Below are 21,181 nucleotides of genomic sequence, written 5' to 3' on the forward strand. Positions count from 1 at the left end.
AAAAACTGTTAACATAACTATGTACAAAATAAACACTGCCATTTCTCAGATAGAAGAGCATTGCAGGGTATATAAAGTGCTTAACATGGAGGTGCTTAGTGACCCGCTAAGTTTCCTTCCACCCTCTCACTCTCTAGCGCTTATACAGATAAGAATGTGTACCTGCCAGTATATGTTAGATTATTCTGCAGTAATAATTACCAGATTTTACAGATTTAATATCAAAATGTTTTAATTGTGTACCACAGTACATATCTATGACAGCTGTTCTGTTGTAATTTGGGTGAAACATCCACCACAGGCTCATGATCCTAAACATATCATCTGCTGCAGAGACTGCTGTTTGCGTGTGCTGCAGGACTTTGAGGAAGTAATGCTGGGACGGTAGGTGAAGGTTGCTAGTGACAGGCTTTGAGGGTATGGGCCCGCTCTGCACTTATCTGTCCTTTGTGGGCAGCAACAATGTGAATAAACCACAAGCTCCTGCAGTCCATGTCAGAGCCCAAACCTCATGCACCACTGAAAAGGTAGACTGCATTCCCTGCAACCATAAGCCAAAGTGATCTTTTCCTTCTACCTCTATCAGGTTTGCCACAGCAAAGAGAACAGCAACCAATATAGATCCATAGTTAACTCAGGGACTCAGGCAGTTAGAGGCACAGGCTTCAGTGATTAACACTGACAATAATCTTCCCAACAGACTAAACAATTCTTCTTGGTTCCCTTTTCTCTCCAGTGTCCTATGGCTGCAAAGCAATTCTTGTTCTCTGATGCCTTGCTGCCCCTTGCATCAATTATACCCAGTACAGGACTCTTCTCCACACCGTCTGAGAAGTATCCTTTCTCAAAGCTTCTGACTGCTGTAACATCACCATCAAGGTAGGTGCAGTTTACTGAATGTGTAATGGAATAGAGATGATGAGTAATTTAACTACAGGGTATCTCTGATGCTTTAATGTACTTAGGTAATAGGTAGAGCAAAATTTTCTTGATATTTCATCATATGCTATAGAAGCCAATGCCATTTAAGAGAAGCTGTTGTGTCTTTATAATATCTTGAATCAGGGGAGAAATTATTCGGATTGATATTCTTATATACTAAAATTAAAATAAATGACTATTTTTTCTTTATATTTTATTTGAATACTTGTTGATAAAAAATAAACCCTCACTGTTCAGTTTCCAAATTATACTTTTTAGTATAATTTTACTTTTTAGTATAATTTTTAGTCAGATTATACATACCTAGTTATCACCTGCAAAAAAAAATATACCATCGCCTTTCTCACATACCTCTCAACCAAGGAGCTGCTGAAATAATTTATTAAGAAAGTAATATTCAGACATGTCACATCCCCAAAAGCATGGAAGTCATCTTTATTTAAGAAAAGTAAGGGATAAATATTTCCAGTGTGTGCTTTCATTTGTAAGGGGAAAAACCCCTCTATTTTCTCTTTTCACAGATAAATCATGTGTGGATAAACTGTGGATCAGGTTTATCTTTTGAAACGTAGTACTTTGGAGCACAAGAGAAAATCAATGTGACATTTTAATACACTTTGGAGTTGTTGCATATCCCGCACTCCACAACTTTTATCTTTCTTTTGCATCAGCTGCTTTTTAAATTGTATTTCTCTCTAAATAGCATTTGTATTTAAAGCCACCTTCTCCTCCTGTTGCTTTATGTTTTCCCCCTCGTGTTTTCCTCTGTCGCTTTGACTTTTCAGGAAGACTGATATTTTCTGTCAAAGGAACAAAACACCATCATATTAAATCCCTGGCCTCTGAAAGAGTGTTAATAACTTTGATCACTGTATTTGTATAATTAAGGTGCAGGGTCTGGCTTTAAAGGAGTTCATCTTTGGCTTTGAGTCAGGGAGGGATGGTGTGTTTCCAAAGATGACTACGCTGTTGGAAAGGCCCTGGTCTCCTTTAGTGTCACATCTATCTATGTCCCCAGACTGCTCATCCAATGTTCCAATGACAATGATTAGCGGGACCCCCTAGGAGCTGCAGATGGAATGAGGCAGAGCGATAAGGCATGCTGCCTTTCAGCTCACCAGAGAGAGAAGCTCTCCTCACAGGATGCCCAAGAGGAAGCCATTTAAACAAGCGTGCAGAAAATATTGGGGTAATTACCAAGCACCAGGAGGGGGTCTCAGCATTGAGAAGAGATTCAAAAATTCATTCAGCAGATTAATTGATGCTTTCCCTGCAGCTTGTCTTTGGAAATAATTCCCATGGAAATTCACAGCTGAGAGAGGGGAAATGTATTGTAAAAAAAAAAAAAAGGAAAAAAAAAGATATGTTTATTGCAGCATCCATGTTTCCTGATGTTTGAACAGCATTTATTTCTGCCAGAGATACTCTGACTCTTTTGATAGCTTAAAATAAGACTTTTTCCACATACCAAGACCAGAAAGCCTTGATGTGTGCAGATACAACATAAGAAGCTTTTTAAAGTATTCTGATTGTTGGAAATAACTGGGAAAAGCTCTTTTGTGACTTCAATTCTTTCCTGGCATAATAGCCTTGTTTGCCATTCTGTCATCAGATCCACTTCATCTAGAACGAAATCTTCTGTGGGTGTATTTGCGCAAGAAGTGCCCTGAAGGAAGAGAATGGGCATCCTTCAGTCCCATAAGGCCACTGGAGTGGAACATCCGTGATATGACAGATTAGTTTTAGGGAAAAGGAAATCGACCTTTATCTCCTCCTTTTCTACCCATCTGGCAAAAAAATAAAAAAGGACCTTGAGAGCAAAAATAACTACTTATCAAATAGACCCCTTTGGAAAAAGTACCCAAAACCAAAAATGAATATAAGAGTGTTGTAGGCACACATGTATGTCTCAGTGTTTATGGACTAGGGAGTTAATCTTATAAAGGAAACATCTATGATTTAAAAACACATGTGTATTATTTTTGAAATGAAGGAAAATTGTTACATGTCTGGCTGATGAATTATTTTCTACCCATCTTCTACACATGGAACTGACCAGTTAAATTAGAAATTGGCTTGGGATAAGTGAATGTGGACGCTCTCAATGCAGAAGACAGCTCATACGCATGCGCACTCTAGGATCACTAAAGAATTTGAAATCTAAAATGCCCATGACTTTTCAATGGAGTCAATACATTAAATGGTTCTCCACTTAGAAGAAATGTTTATGAACTCTCTTAATCTTCAATGCACAGCCTTCTATAACTTCTGGCACACTAGACTCCAGTAGGTAATATGTTAGAAAGCCTATCAAGTCCCACTGTCATTGAAATATAGAATTATGGCATGATATCTCACAGGCAATGACTCTACCAACTGTGATACAACACCAGTTCTACTATCCAGTAGTTTACTCTCTGTGTTTTATTTCATTTAATTAAAATTAGAATTATTGTGTGTTAGTGTCTCATTGTGGATTTAATAGCAAGTTCTAGCTTCTCAGTTGAACCCCAAAATTTTATTTATCTCTTTCTTCACCAACTTTATTTGCACTAGAACTTGGTGTGTTATATCAGAGCTAAAATTCTTGTCACAACAGACACAAGGAATTGTATTTTGAAATTATGCATTCTTTATATCATTCAACTTATCTGTTGATATGCACACAATGCCATGCACCTAGTAACATTATATTTTTTATAGATGACTGGAATAGTATATGATGAGTGAATACATTTTAATAAAATTAATTAGAAATTACTTTGTTTTATCCAACAATAGTTCTATTTAATTTACTATCCCAATTCCAAAATAACCATTCTCCACACATTTCTCTTACCTGTAACCTCCATATTTAAACTTTCTGAGAAGCATTCATATGAATAATGTATTCTTAAAATTATGAAGCCATATTTTCCTTTAATATATATGTAATACATGGATATGTATATGCATACACTCATATATATGTAGAGAGAGAGAGAGAGAGAGAGAGAGAGAGAGAGAGAGAGACTGTATATACGTTTAAATAGAATTCATTTTGAAATTTTTTGAATTTAACATCCGTGCTAATGTTCTTGCAATTATCAGGTGTTTGGGATACTTAAAAAAAGCCTACAACAGTGCTAAACGTAGTTAAGAAACTGCATCAGCCTATATGTCAGGAAAGGACGTTGGCTGGGAATTCTCAAAGATTAGAGATGTACCAAGCAGTGCTAATCTTCAGGACATATGTGAAGAAACTCTGTTGTATAAAGTTCTGTAGTTTTAAGGAAGTATGTGGCTTGTAGCACAGTGATTCACTGAACACTTTCCCTGTAAAGTGTCTTCCTTTTATATTGTTGTCTGTGATGGCAACTTCAGAAGCACCGTGCCTCACAGCTCATCCTTTGGGCTAGGATATCAGTTCTATCTTTCCACTTGCTGCTTAACATGGGTTCATTTATAATAATCTTTGAGTTCTTTTTGTATAAAATCTCACTTAAAAGGCAACTCAAATTTAAATGTTTGATCCACAAATTCTTTTTTTTTTTCTTCCAGTTTTATAGTTAGCATGCCTAAGTAAGAAACTAAGCTGGCTTGGGAGTTGAAGGAAGATTGCCTGATTGAAAATGTATGGCGTCTATTGCAGCAAGACCAGATGGGAAATGATGATTTAGTCAGGTCTATGTGTTCTAATCAATAGGTGAATATTTATGCACAACAGACATAAAGTACAATACCAGATGTAACTAGAGAGTTGAGACAGGTAAGGTGATTTCTTTGCAAATGTAATATCAAAACTAAACAAAAAAATTGATTATGACCCAAACTTCTGCTCCACTGAGTAAAGAATCTGTGATAACAAATCCCATATGCTTTGATTTTTTTCTGATAGATAAGTTTTAAGAAGACAGTTATGATTTATTTGTAAACAATAATAGAATTTTCACTGAGAACAATGGTATATATGTTTGATGTAATCTTTTGTTTCACTTTTGTTCTTCTGCAGAAATTTCTTAAAAACAATTATTAAAATGAAATAACTTAATTTTTCTGACTTGCCCACATCCTTTTAAATATTGTCTTTATTTTCCAATCAAAGTATCAATATCTAAAGAAACACTAACAGAAATTAATACTGAAAATCCATAATTGTATAATGAATGGAACAAACAGACACAAGTAAAGGACAAAGGTATAATCATAGTGGAAAACCTTTACGACTTAATATAAATATTGTTTTAGTATTTCTTCTAGTGTTTACACATATGGAACAAAAGCCTTTAATTAAAGCTACTAAACATACCTCTAATAGTTAAAGGGGCTGTAAATATGAGAGAACATGTACCTGTAAACACTCAGAAAATAGTTTTATGTTGGATATCTATATCAAAATTGTACAAACAAATGAAAACATACTTGTAGATTAGATTTGATTAAATAATCCTTAAAATTTTATTTAAAATGTCTCTGTTTCAAAATAATACAGTAGCTACAAAATCATCAAGTCAGGAGACAGCTCTCAAAACACAAGAGGTTTAATTTGGTTAATGAGTCTTTCCTAAGACTCTATGAGATAAGAGGATAGGTCATTTTGTTTTTGTAAACTGGTTGTTTATCCAGGCAGCTATGTCTTCCCCTGGATAGGCAGTGCCTTCAAGACATAACGGCTGGGTTTGCAAACTGGGCATCTATGTGCCCATGAGTGTGATTCATCTTAGTTGGTTGGTAGGACTCAATGTGCACTACCAAAACTGGCTTTGCTGTCATCAGGGATTAGCATAAAAAGCACAGGACACACTCAACTTTTTTTTTAAATTAAATTCCACAATTAAAGCACATATGATCTTTACTGCTTTTCATTTGTTTTAAATACCTCTATGATTTGCATTTACAAACAAACACCTTTTAAACTCCCATGGGTTCTGTCCTTCCGGAGTAACCCAAACAATAACTCAATCTTACAATGCTTTAGGTGCAATTTTATTTTCTTCCTGTGAATGCTGGTTACAAACAATTCTTCTTGGGCACTATACATGTGACAACCCAAGCCAGGTGCTGTGATTTTGTATGTGGTTTTTCTTTTTCTTACTCCAAACTCGTGACAAAATCTGTTCCACAGTGTAAGATTATTCAGATAAGGAACATTGAGTCCAATTATTGTTTAGTGGAACAGTCTGTGGGAGGCATGAGATGTAGACAAATCCAGATTTAAGCCTCTGTTGTTGAGTAGTGTGGCTGTTTTACAAAGAAAGAAGCCAGAACATCTCCCCCGCCTTGCTCTTCCATTCCCTCAATTCCTCGTGCTCACTAAGCAGTTGCCCTATCTCCAATTGAAAGATTATGTACAGTTCACAGAGTAAATATAGACATTTTAGTCTTTAACAAACTCATTTAAATTCACCTTTCAGCTGCAGAAAAGTAGATAGATTAAATATTCACTTTATCTATAATTTTAATTTTAGCTATAATTTTATCAAACTAGGAAATGACTAAAATTGCTAGAATGTTTCAAAAATTCCAAAATTCATTAATTTATTTCAATTGCAGTTTAAAATGATAATCTTTTTATTAAAATGTGTGCTTGTTATAAATGGCATGAGTAGAAATGTGATTTGTGTAAAACACAGGTTTATTACTATCAATTCTTTACATACTTGTTGGTAGATATTGTGGTTTCTGCTCAGAAGGCACTTGCTAAAACAGAATAGATAGTAGATATCCATTAACTCCCTGTCACAAATCTTTTGCAAGTTTTCAAAAGAAAAATGGCAATTGATCTCTCTATCATATTTTTGAGAGAATTCCTTCCAAATCTGTATAATTCCAAAGGTTTTGAATTTTCTTGAAATCTCTACTGAAATGAATTTGGGAAGAATTTAGGAGTATGTGTGTGTGTTACCTCATTGTACCCCAGAACATTGCATCAGGGTGATTTAGAACTCTGGGAACAGAGAGAATAACCTAAGTTCTGAGCTCTAATGTTCCAGTAAATCATACTGGAAATATATTTAAATTTATGAGATTTTTCAATTTAGTACTTAATAAGGTAATGATGATTAGCTTTTCTATACAAATTTCTATACAAATTCTATAAATGTGTTATTCGATGTAGATATATATGCTTCATGATTTCTTGTGTAGGACATAGAATAAACAAGAATAATTAGTTTCAATTTGTTTTCATTTTTTATATGGTGTCTCACTCCTCTTTTAGCCAGGCTAGCCTGATCACTAGATAACAGACGGTGATCTTTAAATTTATGGTAATCTTGTTTTGTCCTCCTGAGTGCTAGGATTATAAGCATGAAATACCATAGCTACATGAAGACTGACATTATTGAAAAAATAATATTATTTGAGGTAATGTTGTAGTTAAAAATAAGTGAAAAACCTGAAACATTAATTAAGATTGAAAGAAAAATTTTTATTCCAATCTTTTCTTGTTTTACATAACTATTCCTGTTTCCACTCCCTCCTCTCCTTCCATCTTACCCTTCCAAACCCCCAGGCGCCCATTCACTCATGGAGAGTTTTTAAAATCTGACACTTCACTCTGAAGCAAGACCAAGCTCCTCCCTCCATATCTAGGCTGAGCAAGTATCCCTTCAAAGAGAATGTGCTCTAAGACACCAGTTCAAGCAGTAAAGATAAATCCTGGTTCCACTATCGGTGGCCCCACAGACTGCCTAATCCTCACAGCTGTCTCCCATGTTCAGTGGGTCTAGCTTGATCCTATGCAGGTTCCCCCAGCTGTCAGTGTAGTGTCAGTGAGCTCTTACTAGCTCACGTCAGCTGTTTCTGTGGGTATCACCATCATGGTCTTGACCTCTTTGCTCATATTATCACTCCTCCCTCTCTTGGTCTGGTCCCCATCAGCTTGGCCCAGTGATTTGCTGTAAATCTCTGTCTCTGCTTTCATCAGTTGCTGGTGAAGGTTCTATGAGGACAATTAAGGTAGTCATCAGTTTGATTATGGGGATGGCCAGTTAGGCATCCTCTCCACTGTTTAGAGTCTTACCTGGGGTCATCCTTCTGGAGTCCAGGGAATTTCCCTAGTGCTATGTTTCTTGCTAGCCCTTTTATGACTCCCTCAATCAAGATATCTCTTTCCTTTCTCTCCCTCACTTTCCCTCCAACTTCTTGTGCATCCCTTTCTCTCATGTTCTCCTCCTCTCCCCCTATGGGAAAAGATCTTCACTAACTCCACATCAGACAGAGTACTCATCTCCAAAACATACAAGGAAATCAAGTAACTCATCATCAAATTACCAAAAAACTAATCAAAAAACAGGGTACAGATCTAAGCAGAGATTTCCCAACTGAAGAATTGCAAATAGTCTAAAGATACTTAAGGAACTGCTCAACATCCTTAGCCATCAAGGAATTGCAAATCAAAACAGATTTGAGATATCATATTACACCTTCATTTTCTCTATTCTTCTGAACATTCATAAATCATTTCTCATAACAAATAAATCCTTTCAGCATTTCTCAGCTAAGGTGTGCTTTTTTGTAGACAGCATACCAAAAGGCGCCTTCCCTGACTCATTTGAGAAAAAAGTGATAATACAGATTAACATTATAATTTCAGCGTGCAAGGATTTAATCATATAAAGTCCATATGATATTTAGTTTGTATAAATAAATAGAGAAATGGGTTATTAGAAAACAAAACACACTAACATCCATGAATGTGAAGATGACTTCTATTAAATTAAGAAAGCCTATCAGCTTTTCCCTCTTTGTTTTTGTAACTGAAGCAATGTTTATGACCTTGGGGTCACTTTGAAAGAAACCCTGTTGTCAAGGGAATGAGCAAATACAAATAGATGGCTCTCAAGAGAGCACGCCTGTCAGTAATCAGAATTTTGATTAGAAAATAGAATACCAGAATATTTTATTTAAGCATTCCAGCTTTGAAAATTAGGTTTTTTCATAAACCTTTGAATCCAGCCATAGTAGCTCTTATACTGCTTTCTTATATTTTTACAACAAATGATAGACATATGATTTTTACTGACTATAATACGAAAGCCTATTCTTAGCTTCAAGCAACGCATTTTCATTGAAGCATATTACGTCTTAACGTTATAAAATATTTTAAGTTGCATCTAGCATTTAAATTTCTCATCTACCATTAATACTTCCTCAGAGTAAGAAGCATTAAAGGGGGGCAAATAGTTCATTGGATGTTTGTCTTTCTATTTATAACTTCTAACTGTGCCAGCCAACAGTGACGAAATGTGCAGGAATATAACAAATGTGTGTATCCTTAGTTGAAAGCCTAATCTGTAGCAGGTGTCGGGTCTCCATATCTCGTTAGTTCATTTTCTCGGATTTCTTTGGAGGATCCATCATAGAATTCTAAGCGCTGTGTCCACTGGGATTCACACCACTTGTTCAATCTATTTATACCAAGTTAATTAAGTGATAATCCCAAAGTATCAGAGGACATATGAAGTAATAAATGCCTGCTTCATTCTCAGGCATACTGAGACCACATGGTGAGGAGTCACAGGCGGAAAGACTGTTTTATTGCCTAATGCCATATTCTCCTGCATAGGGAATATTGCTATTAAACAATCTGTTCTCATATTTTCAGGAGTATTATAGTCTCCATCTGATAAATATTCTTTTGACAGCTGATGTAAGGTTTCTTAAGGAAATTCAAGTCAAAGGTATATAGGCATAAAATTTAAAATTTAACTAAGGGATTGGCCCCTGTTTAGCAACGTTAGTCAAATCCACCACCGAAACAGATAAAAATATAGCCTCACATTCAAGATGAGCTCCATGAGAGAACAGAGACAAACCTCCAAGATGAACCTACATATTCTGGCAAAAACATACACATATAGACACAAATTACCCAATTACTAGTTTAATGCCCAGTATATAAATATTCATTAATTTTATTTTTGTTGATAAAGGTAAGGAAAGAAGGAAAATTCATTAGTATTTTATTAAGAATATTGAAAAATTTCAGAAAAGGGTACCTTAAATTCATCTGTGCCTTGTCTTGGAAATCTCATGAATGATTTTTTTAAATCATACATTACTTGAAAAATCTTGAGGTAGTTTCAGTAATTTAAAAAGCTACAAAAAACTTGCTCAACTTTTAATATCCATTGCTAAATGATAAATTCTTTCCTTTCTTGGTAGAACCAAGAACTAGGATGAAGAGCACTCATAGGAGTCACTATATACCGATCCTTCTCAGAGATGAAGGCTTTCATTTATCCCAGTTTAAAATGGAGTGGGGGGAGGGGGAGAGGAGTGGGGAGAGGGGGAGAGAAGTGGGGTTAGGGGGAGAGGAGTGGGAGGAGGAGGAGGGAAATGGGAGGCGGGGAGGAGGCAGAAATTGTTTCAACAAAATAAATAAATAAATAAAAACATTTAAAATGTTTACCTGTCAAATTTTATGTGTAATTTTACCTGTATGTATGTTTGTGTATCCTGTGTGTATGGTGCCCACAAAAGCTACAGAAAGTCACCAGGCCCCATTAATAATAGGTACAAAAGGACATGATTCACTAGGTGGGTGCTGGGCATCCAATGTGGGTTCTACAAGGTCAGCAAGCACTCCCCGCTTCTGAGTGTTTCTCCCCAGCTACCAATTTATAGGAATTGGTAATAAATGGCAATAAAAACTACAAGAACGGATGTGGTATTTACAGTTTTCTAAGTTGTAATTAGGAAGTCATTAAAACCCTAGTTCTACAGTGAGTATGTTTAAAATTGTTTAATTGTATTCTAATATTTTATTGAAATCATTTTAAATAAAAGTTGTAACAGTTTTGCCACTTCCCTTCCTGTGCTTTCCCAACCCTTCCTGTGATCTCCACTTACAACCACCCTTAAATCCTCCTTTGCTCTCTCTAAAATGGATGGCTTTTTTTATCTATTGTTTTTCTGCAACTAAAGTTCATAGAATATCATGATAGTAGAGTGGAAATACTGTAGAGCTGATGTGGGAGTGTCATATCAATCTGTTGATTTCATTGGTTAAGTAATAAAGAAACTGCTTGGCCCTCATAGGTTAAAACATAGGTGGGTGGAGTAAACAGAATAGAATGCTGGGAGGAAGAGAAAGTGAGCTCAGACTCGACAGCTCTGCTCTTTGGAGCAGAGGCCATGCTTCCCTCTCCGGGGCAGACGCGATGAAGCTCCGACCCAGGATGGACGTAGGCTAGAATCTTCCCGGTAAGCGCTCCTTGGGGTGCTACACACATGAATAGAAATGGGTCAAGCAGTGTTTAAAAGAATACAGTTTGTGTGTCGTTATTTCGGGCAGGCATAAGCTAGCCAGGCAGCCATGAGCCGGGCTGTGGGAAGAGGCCCGCAGCTCCTACTACATAGAGCCAGAGGGCCAGGACTCTGCTATGTGACTGCATCTCCCAGAAAAGAAGGAGAAGCTTTACCCAATATGTTTCAGCAATAAGGCTTCCTAATCAGAACCTGAGCAATGATAACATTAATAGAAATACCAAAATGAATGAAGGAATTCTCATGTGTACCATATACCAAGAACTCTAAGTAAGTTACCTGGTAAGAGAGAGAGAACCAGTTTCTTCCAGGCATGAGCTCCCTAATGGTTTTTCCACTACATAGTAACCTGCCCTCAAATTATATATATGCAAGCAACACCAAATTACATAAAAATATTTTTATAATGTATTGGGCTATATTTGTTGTTTCTTTCATAATGATGAAAAATATTACTAATAAAGTAATATTTATAGTGAAAATTTAAAGTGAATAATTTCTATATTAACCAATGACTATGAAAGCATAGGAGCATTAGCTCTTTTTCTGAAAACTGTTTGATGCTCTCTTTATTTTAATGCAGACTCAATGCAGTTGTATTTTTATCCCTTCTCTTCTGCTTTAAATTTATTCTGAGTATTAAATGAGTAAAATTATGGTTGCTACTTAGTAGACAATGAATTAATATTTAACAAACAATTTAATCTCCTTAAAGATATTGGTTTTAGTTTTTTTCATGTTTGCACATTAAATAGCAAATATGGTTAGAGGATGTTAAATGCCTGAAAGAAATTTTGTGAGGGAAAAAAAGACACTATAAATTGACTCAAAATCTGTTTCACATACTAACCAAGAGGATCCTTGGATAGTGTGTAAAATAGATGCATTCAAAAATAATGAAAACAGTCACATTGCCACTTTAATAAAAGGGATAACTTTTGGATGCATCATTTATAAGAATAGATAAAGTCTATTACTGTAGTATTATTTTGTATACCATAACTAAATCATTTTGATTTTCAGTGTTTCTATGAACAAGACTGAATACGGTTTGTACCTCATTGAAAGAAGATAGCATACTCATGATTAAATGTTGCATCAATATTGCTCAGTTCCTAGAGAACAAAGAATAACATAGCAGTGGGGTCATCTGAATTACATCGTGACATAATTTAAGTATTAAAGAAACAACAGACCTTTGCAAACCATCATTTAATAGTAAAACACTCAGGCTTCAAAAGTTCTTTGTCTTCAGTATATTTTCACAGTACACATGTGAATGCCAAAGGACAGTGAGTGAGACTTGATTTCTCACTCACTGCTGGAGACTGAAGTTGGGGTATCAAGCTTGGCAGCCGGTGCCTTTACCTACGGAACCGTCTCACTGGCTGGTGAGCCGTCAGTTTTATTTGTGACTGACATCTATTGTCTCTCACAAACTGAAGCTAGTAGTAGAGCACTGGGCTTTTTGAGACTTTCTAAAGGATGAAAAGTGAATTATTGAAGAAAATGAGAATTTCTTATTTCTGAATTTCAAAATTCTGAAATTAGAATCAACATTCTGCCATGAAAGACATGTTTTGTGTTTCAAGAACCCTGTCGAAAATGATTAAGTGACCTAGAAAAGAGGAGATCAGAACAATATGATGATCAGGGGTTCGTTTCCAAATTTAGTGATGTCATATGTAATCATAAAGTCTTTGTGTGATTAAAAAATAGAAGACTGTAAGTTGTTATAGGGCTACTATATTTACATTTTGAAAAATATGTCAGGCTAGGACAGCCACTCAAGTGCAAAGAGGTGGATGTGGTTCATTTCTCACCCTATAGAGAAAATAGTTCTTGTCACTCTAGAGAGAACAGAGATTCATGCTCACTCTCGAGAGAATAGAGATAAAGATTAATGCTCACTCTGGAGAGAACACAGCTGCATGCTCGCCCTAGAAAGAACAGAGCTTAATGCTCGCTCTAGAGAGAACAGAACTGAATGCTCACACTAGAGAGAACAGGGTTGCTTGCTCTCCCTAGAGAAAACAAAGCTGAGTGCTCACCCTAGAGAGAACAACAGAGCTGCATGCACAAACTTGGATTGCTACTCTGCATTTTCAGGTAAGGAAGTGAAGTTATAGAGACTTCCAGGCATTTGCAAATATTCAATGCATGAATAGAAAAATCTCTAAATCATTTATTTCTCTTAATCTCTACTCTTCTGACTCAAACAATAGCAATAAATCACTAATGTTAATTATAAATTTCTTATTTCCCACAATGATCAAAGTAAAAAAAAGTCACTCAAAATTACTTTGCAACAAATAAATTAAAAACTTTATATAATTCTTATGTAAATTTCTGTTACTTTTATTAAAGTGAAACTGTAATCATGAAATATCACTTCCAAACCAAACCAAGCCAAAAAAATGCTGGTAACTCATACCCACAAGGATTGATGCATATTTAATAACTCACCTAAATGTTCTCTGTTCATGAGCACAAACAGCTTGACTCTGACATGTTCCCCATTCTGTATCAAGACAGTTAAGAAACCATGTTTATATGTATATACTATCTGTTCGAAACACTGCTCATTTATTCTGTTTTTATCATTTGATATATTTTGGCATGTGAGAGAACTTTTACTTCTCATTTAATATTCTCTTTTTGAAGAGCATATCCATATAAAAAATGATTTTGCAGTGCTTTTTGTGCATCATATTGTTGTATATAAATGGATTTGAATGTGTTGCTGGAAATTAGGGGCTTGGCAATCATGTGTATGAAGAAAATAGTTGAACCATAAATATAAAGTTCCAATTTTCACCTACTCTGTTGAATTCTACTTCTAATCAATGCAAAGGATTTATTTAAGTCAATATTTTACTTCACAGAGCTGACTAAAAGATGATTTCCAGGCAGCAGGCAGGCCCAGGAATATATTCTTAGAAAACAAACAAATAAACAAAACTTGAAGAAAAGATTGAGGTATTAATTTGAATGGTTAGAAATTTTCATTATTATCACTAAAGGAAAAGTTGCTTCTGTTTTTATAGGGATCATAATGGCAAAATACAATGGTATGTGCTGAAATTATATGGGAAAGAACGGTAAGCATTAATATGGCATGACCTTATTTCTGTAGAAAAAAATTGCTTGGAGATTACAGTTAGTGTGATTAACATTTAGAAAAATAAGGGTGATATTCATAAAGAAACCTGGAATATACCAATTAATATGTAGAAAAATATTCTTACATACTAGCAATTTGTTTTTGCTTGAGCTCTCACAGGTAATTTCATACCACACATATTCTTATCCTAGTTAACTGTAATCATCTCTCAGCTACCCAGAAAAAAAACAGGTAATAGTTTTATGAGATCAGTAGTAGATTATCTGTATATTCATTCTCAGTTACCATACCCATTCCTACAGGTAGTTGTTCGTGGAGAATTAGATGTTAGATCCTTTTTTTTTTTATTCTGCACTTAACAGAAGAGAACATTTGCTGAGAAATGACAGCAGATCTAAGAAAATTAAGACTTCAAATGCAACAGAAAAAAAAATACTGATTTAAACTACCACCTGTGGACCCTCCAACACTTAAGGCTATACAATATTAAGCACATGAGCAAAATGAGATTCAATCAACATTAGAGCATGCCTTAAACACAAATTAACTCATGTGGGTATTATAAGTGTACAATTACATTGAGCACTATAATTTTACAAATTGGAAACTAATGCATGTGGAAATGTAAAAAATAAATGCAGCTTCAATTTGAACCCTGTGACTAGAAACACACCCTGCCTATAAATATCAATTTCTTTAATAGGGTCTGTATTACAGAAGTCATGTGCATAGTTAATAGCAGAAAGAACGAGTATTTTTTAAATTATTGTTCAGAATCTCCTACATGTGTACTGTATTTACCTGATTTTGACCTCTCACTCTCCAACATCAGTACCTCCTGTGTCTCTCACCCCTATTCAAATTCCATGAATTTTTTTCTTTAAATACATACATTCTGCATGTAAATTTTGTAGGATACTTACTGTAAATGCCTATAAAAACATATATTTTGCTATGTTAATTCAGTGTTACTCTTATGGATCTGTGTTTAGGGCTGACCTCTTGGAACTGGATAATTTATCAAGGTGGAGCTCATCCTTGAAGACTAAATATCTTTCCCTCGACAACTATCTCTTACCTGCAATTCTTCACCCACGCCTAAGGCCTTGTATGATTCTGTGTCCAAGTTGCTATATCAGCTGGTATTGTCATTTGCTGGTCATATTTAGGAAACAATATTGTTGAAGGTTTGTGGTTCTGGCATTCTCTGCCATGTCTAGAAGATGCTATCTCACATCAGGAGTCTCAGTCCTCTGACTCTTACAATCATTTTCTCTTTCTTCTAGATGTCCTCTGTGCTTTGGCTGAAGGGCTATACTGTGACTGCAATATCTTTGACATTATGTATCTAACAGTAGGCATTTCAACCACTTTCTATTTCTTTCATCTCTGCTACAGAAAGAACTTCTCTAAGAAGGGATAAAATCTATACCCAACTTTGTGTATAAAAGTGTTTATAACGAAGTTAGAAATTATACTGGGATAGCAAAATGGCAATAAAAGGTTCTCCTCTCGGGTCCAATACATCTATCAATAAGCACAAAACTCAATTCCAAGGCTCCCAATGTGGTTCAAAGACTTAAATGTAAAACCTGAAATGTTGAAACTGTTATAATGAAATATAGACAGTTTCCTATAGGATAGAGGTGTAGGAATAACTTTCTAACTAGGATGCCATTTACTTAGGAATTAAGGCCAGCAATTAACAAGTGACCTCAAAAAAATAAAAAATAATCTGTACAGCAAAATATATCTTATCACTAAGTGATAAGAATGGAAGAAAATGTTGCCATATTTTTTCCATAGCCTATAAAAATTTTGCTGTACCTAAAAAAAATCAAGTCAATATATAGAACACAGAAAGAACTAACACACACACACACACACATGACCAAATTTGACAAATGTGCTTTATATCTGAACAGAGAATCCTTAAAATAATAAACAAAATGGGTAGAAATGCCTTAAAATTCTCTGCAACATCTGAGGAACTCTGAAATGCAGGCAGCAACTGCAAAGAGAAGACCAATATGTTAATGATCAGCCACACAGATGGGCACTCCACTCTCTAGGCCCTTAGTACTGAGGCATAATCCCAGGCACTTCCCCCACCTGCCTCTCTTTCTCTAGCTAGCCAGCAGGTAAGCTTCCTGCATGTAGGCTGCTCCAATGCCACCACCCCATTGATTGGACCCTGTAAGCTACAAGTCCCACTCCACCCCCAAACCCTCTTGTTGCCAGTGACCTCAGAGGAATTCTTAAGCACAGACTGTGACTGCACACAACATACCAAGAGAGCGGATCAGGAGAGCTGAACCAAGAGAGCAGGAAAAGAGAGACCTCAGAGGCTCTGTGAGACACAGATGACAGTACAGAACAGACAAGAACAACTCCCAAAGACACAGCCAGCTACTGCAAGGATGGACCAAGAGGCAAAGACACTTCCAGCACCAATTAGAGAAAGAGATGGGTAGGCGCCAATGCAAAATTATATTCAACAACCTAAAAAGCAACATGATAAAACCAGAATACAGTGGTCATACAACAGGAAGACTTGAACATCCTAACCCAGAAGAAGCAGAAGAAAATGATTTTAAATTCCCTTAAAGAAATGGAGGAAAAGACAAACGAAAAAATTGGGAGAAATCAATCTCTTAAAGAAACCAAGAAAAAAATCAAACAGGTGAAACAAAGAATACAAATAGATCAAGTCTTAAAAACTGAAATAGAGGCAATAATGAAAACACAAACGGAGGGAATTCTGGAAATGGAAAATCTGGGTAAATGAATGGGAACTACAGATGCAAGCATAACCATCAGAATACAAGAGATGGAAGAGAGAATCTCAGATGTTGAAGATACTATAGAGGGAATAGACTCATCTGCCAAAGAAAACGATAAATAAAACAAATTCTCAACATGAAACATCTAGGAAATCTGGGACGGCATGAAAAGACCAAACCTAAGACTAATAGGAATAAAAGAAAGAGAAGAAATCCAGCTCAAAGGCACAGGAAATATATTAAACAAAATCATAGAAGAAAAATTTCCCAAACTAAAGAAAGATATCCTTATGAAAGTACAAGAAGCTTATAGAACACTAAATAGACTGGGTCAAAAAAAGTCCCCTCACCATATAATAATTAAAATGCAAAACATATAGAATAAAGAAAGAATATTAAGAGCAGTAAGGGAAAAGGCCAAGTAACATATAAAGGCAGAACTATCAGAATTACAAATGACATCTCAGTGGAAACCATGAAAGCCAGAATGTCCTGGAGAGATGTGCTGCAGACACTAATAGACCATGGATGCCAGCCCAGACTACTATACCCAGCAAAGAACTGGAAACAACGTAAATGCCCTTCAACTGTTGAATGAATAATGAATATGTGGCACATGTATACTATGGGGTACTATTTGGTGGAAAGAAGAATAATATAAAGTTTAAAGTTAAATAGGTGCTAAAACATTGTAATTAGTGAGGCACCCTGGACCTGGATAGTCAAATCTCATATATTCTTTATTATTCATGAATATATTACTAAGAAAATAGTGATCATAATTATAAGTAAATATGAGGATCACTGTAAGGCTTATCAATTTGACAAGCTCTAAGTCACAGTTCAGTTCCACAAACGAATCAGTGATGATTGCCATAAAGGAGATAAGTTTGGCAAAATCCCAGTCATTCTGTAATATCTGAAGAAGAAAGAATGATCTCTTTCTAAGTGATCTAAAGGTATGCAGTCATCTCAGTAGAGAAGTAAATTTCCTAATCCAAGGAGAAGGATGAAAACAGTGCTAAAATAAATGGTGGGTAAATATGTCATCACCTTCATTCTGTGCCAGTCACTCTCAATTAAGATAAAATTCTAATAAAGAAAACATCATGCTGCCTTCTTCCACACCCTAAATAAGAAAATTGTTACAGAAACAGCATAAATCTTAGTTTAAGAAAAAAAAATTACCAAGTATGCTAGAGTGAGACGAAGCCTATAAAAGACCTGTAATGGCGTATTTCCCTCACAGGAACTTTACGAAATATCTACATAGCTACCATTGTTTATGACCTTTATACTTTCATAATAAGCAAATATTTTTTTTCTTTTATTTATTTTTTATTCTTTTTTAATTAAAATTTCCACCTGCTCCCCGTTTCCCATTTCCCTCCCCTCCTCCCAAATATTGCCCCCTCCCCCCACTCCCCTCCCCCTATCCCCACTCCTCTTCTCCTCCCCCCACACCATTCCCCCTCCCTCTCGATACTGAAGAGCAGTCCAAATTCTCTGCCCGGTGGGAAGACGAAGGTCTTCTATCTACGTCCAGGAAGGTGAGCTTCTAAACAGGCTAAGCTCCCACAAAGCCAGTTCATGTATTAGGATTGAAACCTAGTGCCATTGTCCTTGGCTTCTCATCAGTCTTCATTGACCGCCATGCTCAGAGTCCGGACTCAACCCATGCTTATTCAGTCCCAGACCAGCTGGCCTTGGTGGGCTCCTAATAAATCAGTTCCACTGTCACAGTGGGTGGGTGCATCCCTCGTGGTCCTGATTTTTTGCTCTTGTTCTCCCTCCTTCTGCTCCTCATTTGGACCTTAAGAGCTCAGACCGTTGCTCCAAATTGAGAATCTGTCTCTACCTCGATCCATCGCCAGATGACGGTTCTAAGGTGATATGCAAGATATTCATCAGTATAGGGTAGGGTCATTTCAGGTTCCCTCTCCTTAGTTGCCCAAGGTACCAGCTGGGGACATATTCCTGGACACCTGCGAACCCCTCTAGAGTCAAGTCTCTTGCCAACCCTAAGATGGCTCCCTTAGATAGGATATATACTTCGCTGCTCCCGTATCCATCCTTCCTATATCCCAACCATCCCAATCCCCCGAGCTCCTCCCATCCTCCCCTTCTCATATTTCTCATCCCATTTCCCCTTTGCCCCATGCCACCTCACCCGCAAGTTCCCAGTTTTTGCCCTGCAGTCTTGTCTACTTCCCCCTCTCCATGCGGATGACTATATGATTTTCTTTGGGTTCACTTTCTTATTTAACTTCTATAGGATCACACATTATATATAAGCAAATATTTTTAAGCCAATGGTACCATATATATTAAACCACATATTCATTTTACAGGCAAAAAGCACCTCTAAAATTACATCTTAAAATTCACATGTTCATTTAAAGAAAGAAAACGTTGTAGGCTGGATTAAGCAGGATATGAATGAGCAAGCAGAATAAACCAGTAAAATTTAATTAACCAATTTAGTGCCCCATAAAAGCAAGAACACATAAAATTAAGATGTAAATGACAGGGGGAGGTGCACTACAATTCCAATCTTTTAGGAACTCAGAAAGGGCATTGCGTTTAATAAATAGACCTGCTTTTTCTATGCATTCTGATTTTAAACACCAATAGTTCAGAGAAACAGCTTTTCAGTAAGGAAACTCTGTCTTCTCTATTTTCACTTTTGCCTTGAGCAGATGAGAAGATTAGAAGATGCAGAAAAATAACTTCACAGGAACAAAGAAACAGTTCTGAGAAGGAACCTACTATATGGGAGCAACAAGACATGAAATCTGAGGGAAACACCTTTGTTAAGAAATGAGTTTTTAAAGCTGCATGCCTGCCACATATTCTCATTAACTATTGTCAATGAGATATTGAATGAAAAACACCCAAATGTGATCTAAGGAGCAAAAGATAAAAGATTCCTCTAAAAGGACTGAAAACATGAACAGTGCAGTATCCTTGCTTCCATAGCAACCATTTCAGGACTCTAACTTAACAGTTTTTGTATCTCAGAGTTATTGTGACATCTATGACTTTAAAATCAAATCTCATTATTGGTATGTTGAACACTGTAAATTCATAACATAATTTTCTATTTGGTTCCAAAAATTTGGAAGTTATTTAAATATTAAGATGGTTAAGTACAAAAATAAAATTTGAGTCCTTTTGTATTTAACTGAATTTTATCACAAGCTTGTCTAATTCACAGAATAACCTAGAATGAAGAAAATCACAGCTCATTTATGTGATGTTTATTTACTTTATTTTCACCCTGATTTATATTTAAGTTACTAATTTATGTACTATATAAGTATTCAAATAGTATGCTGTTCAATATTTGACACATAATTCTTTTTATATTATTTTGAACACATGTTTTTACAAATTATTATATCTATTTAAAAAATTAAGAAGGCAAGCAATAATTATATTATTGACAATATACATTAATATCAAATTAATTTTTCCCTGTGGTTGATGGAGTGCCAGTTGTCTTCCATTATTTTATATGTTTGGTCCTTGGTCTCCAGCTGATGGCACTCCTTTTTAAAGTTATAAAACCTTAGGGAGGTTGAGTCTCACTGGAGAAAGTGAAGCCTACCAAAGCAGGGCCTAAGATTTTACGGCCAAATATCATCTCCTGTTTATGCCCTGCATCCTGACGGCAGATGCAGTGTGATCAGCAGTCTCAGGCCTTCCTGCTGTAAAGAAGTTGTTCCTTTCTTAAACTGAGAGCCAAAAAGATCTTTATTGAGAATTATATAATAGAAACAAGAAAAATAATAGAGATCTAAAATTGGTCTGCTTCCTTTGGAAGCAGTTGACAATTGAAAATAGCTTCTTGCTTGGGGATGGGAGATCATATCCTTCTCAGTGCTGGGACCCTGTCTGGCTTAAACTTGTGTGAATCCTATCATAGTTTCTGTAAGTTCCTATATGCATCATTCCTGTTGTGTCTGGAAAACAATGCCCCTCCTTAGAGTCAATCATCCCCTGTGGGGGCTTTGAACTTTTTAATGATGTTGAGATTATTGAAGATGTTTGAAATTGGAATGAAAGGATCACACCATGT

This window comes from Chionomys nivalis, chromosome 18 (genome assembly GCF_950005125.1).
Source record: "Chionomys nivalis chromosome 18, mChiNiv1.1, whole genome shotgun sequence".
Taxonomy (NCBI): domain Eukaryota; kingdom Metazoa; phylum Chordata; class Mammalia; order Rodentia; family Cricetidae; genus Chionomys; species Chionomys nivalis.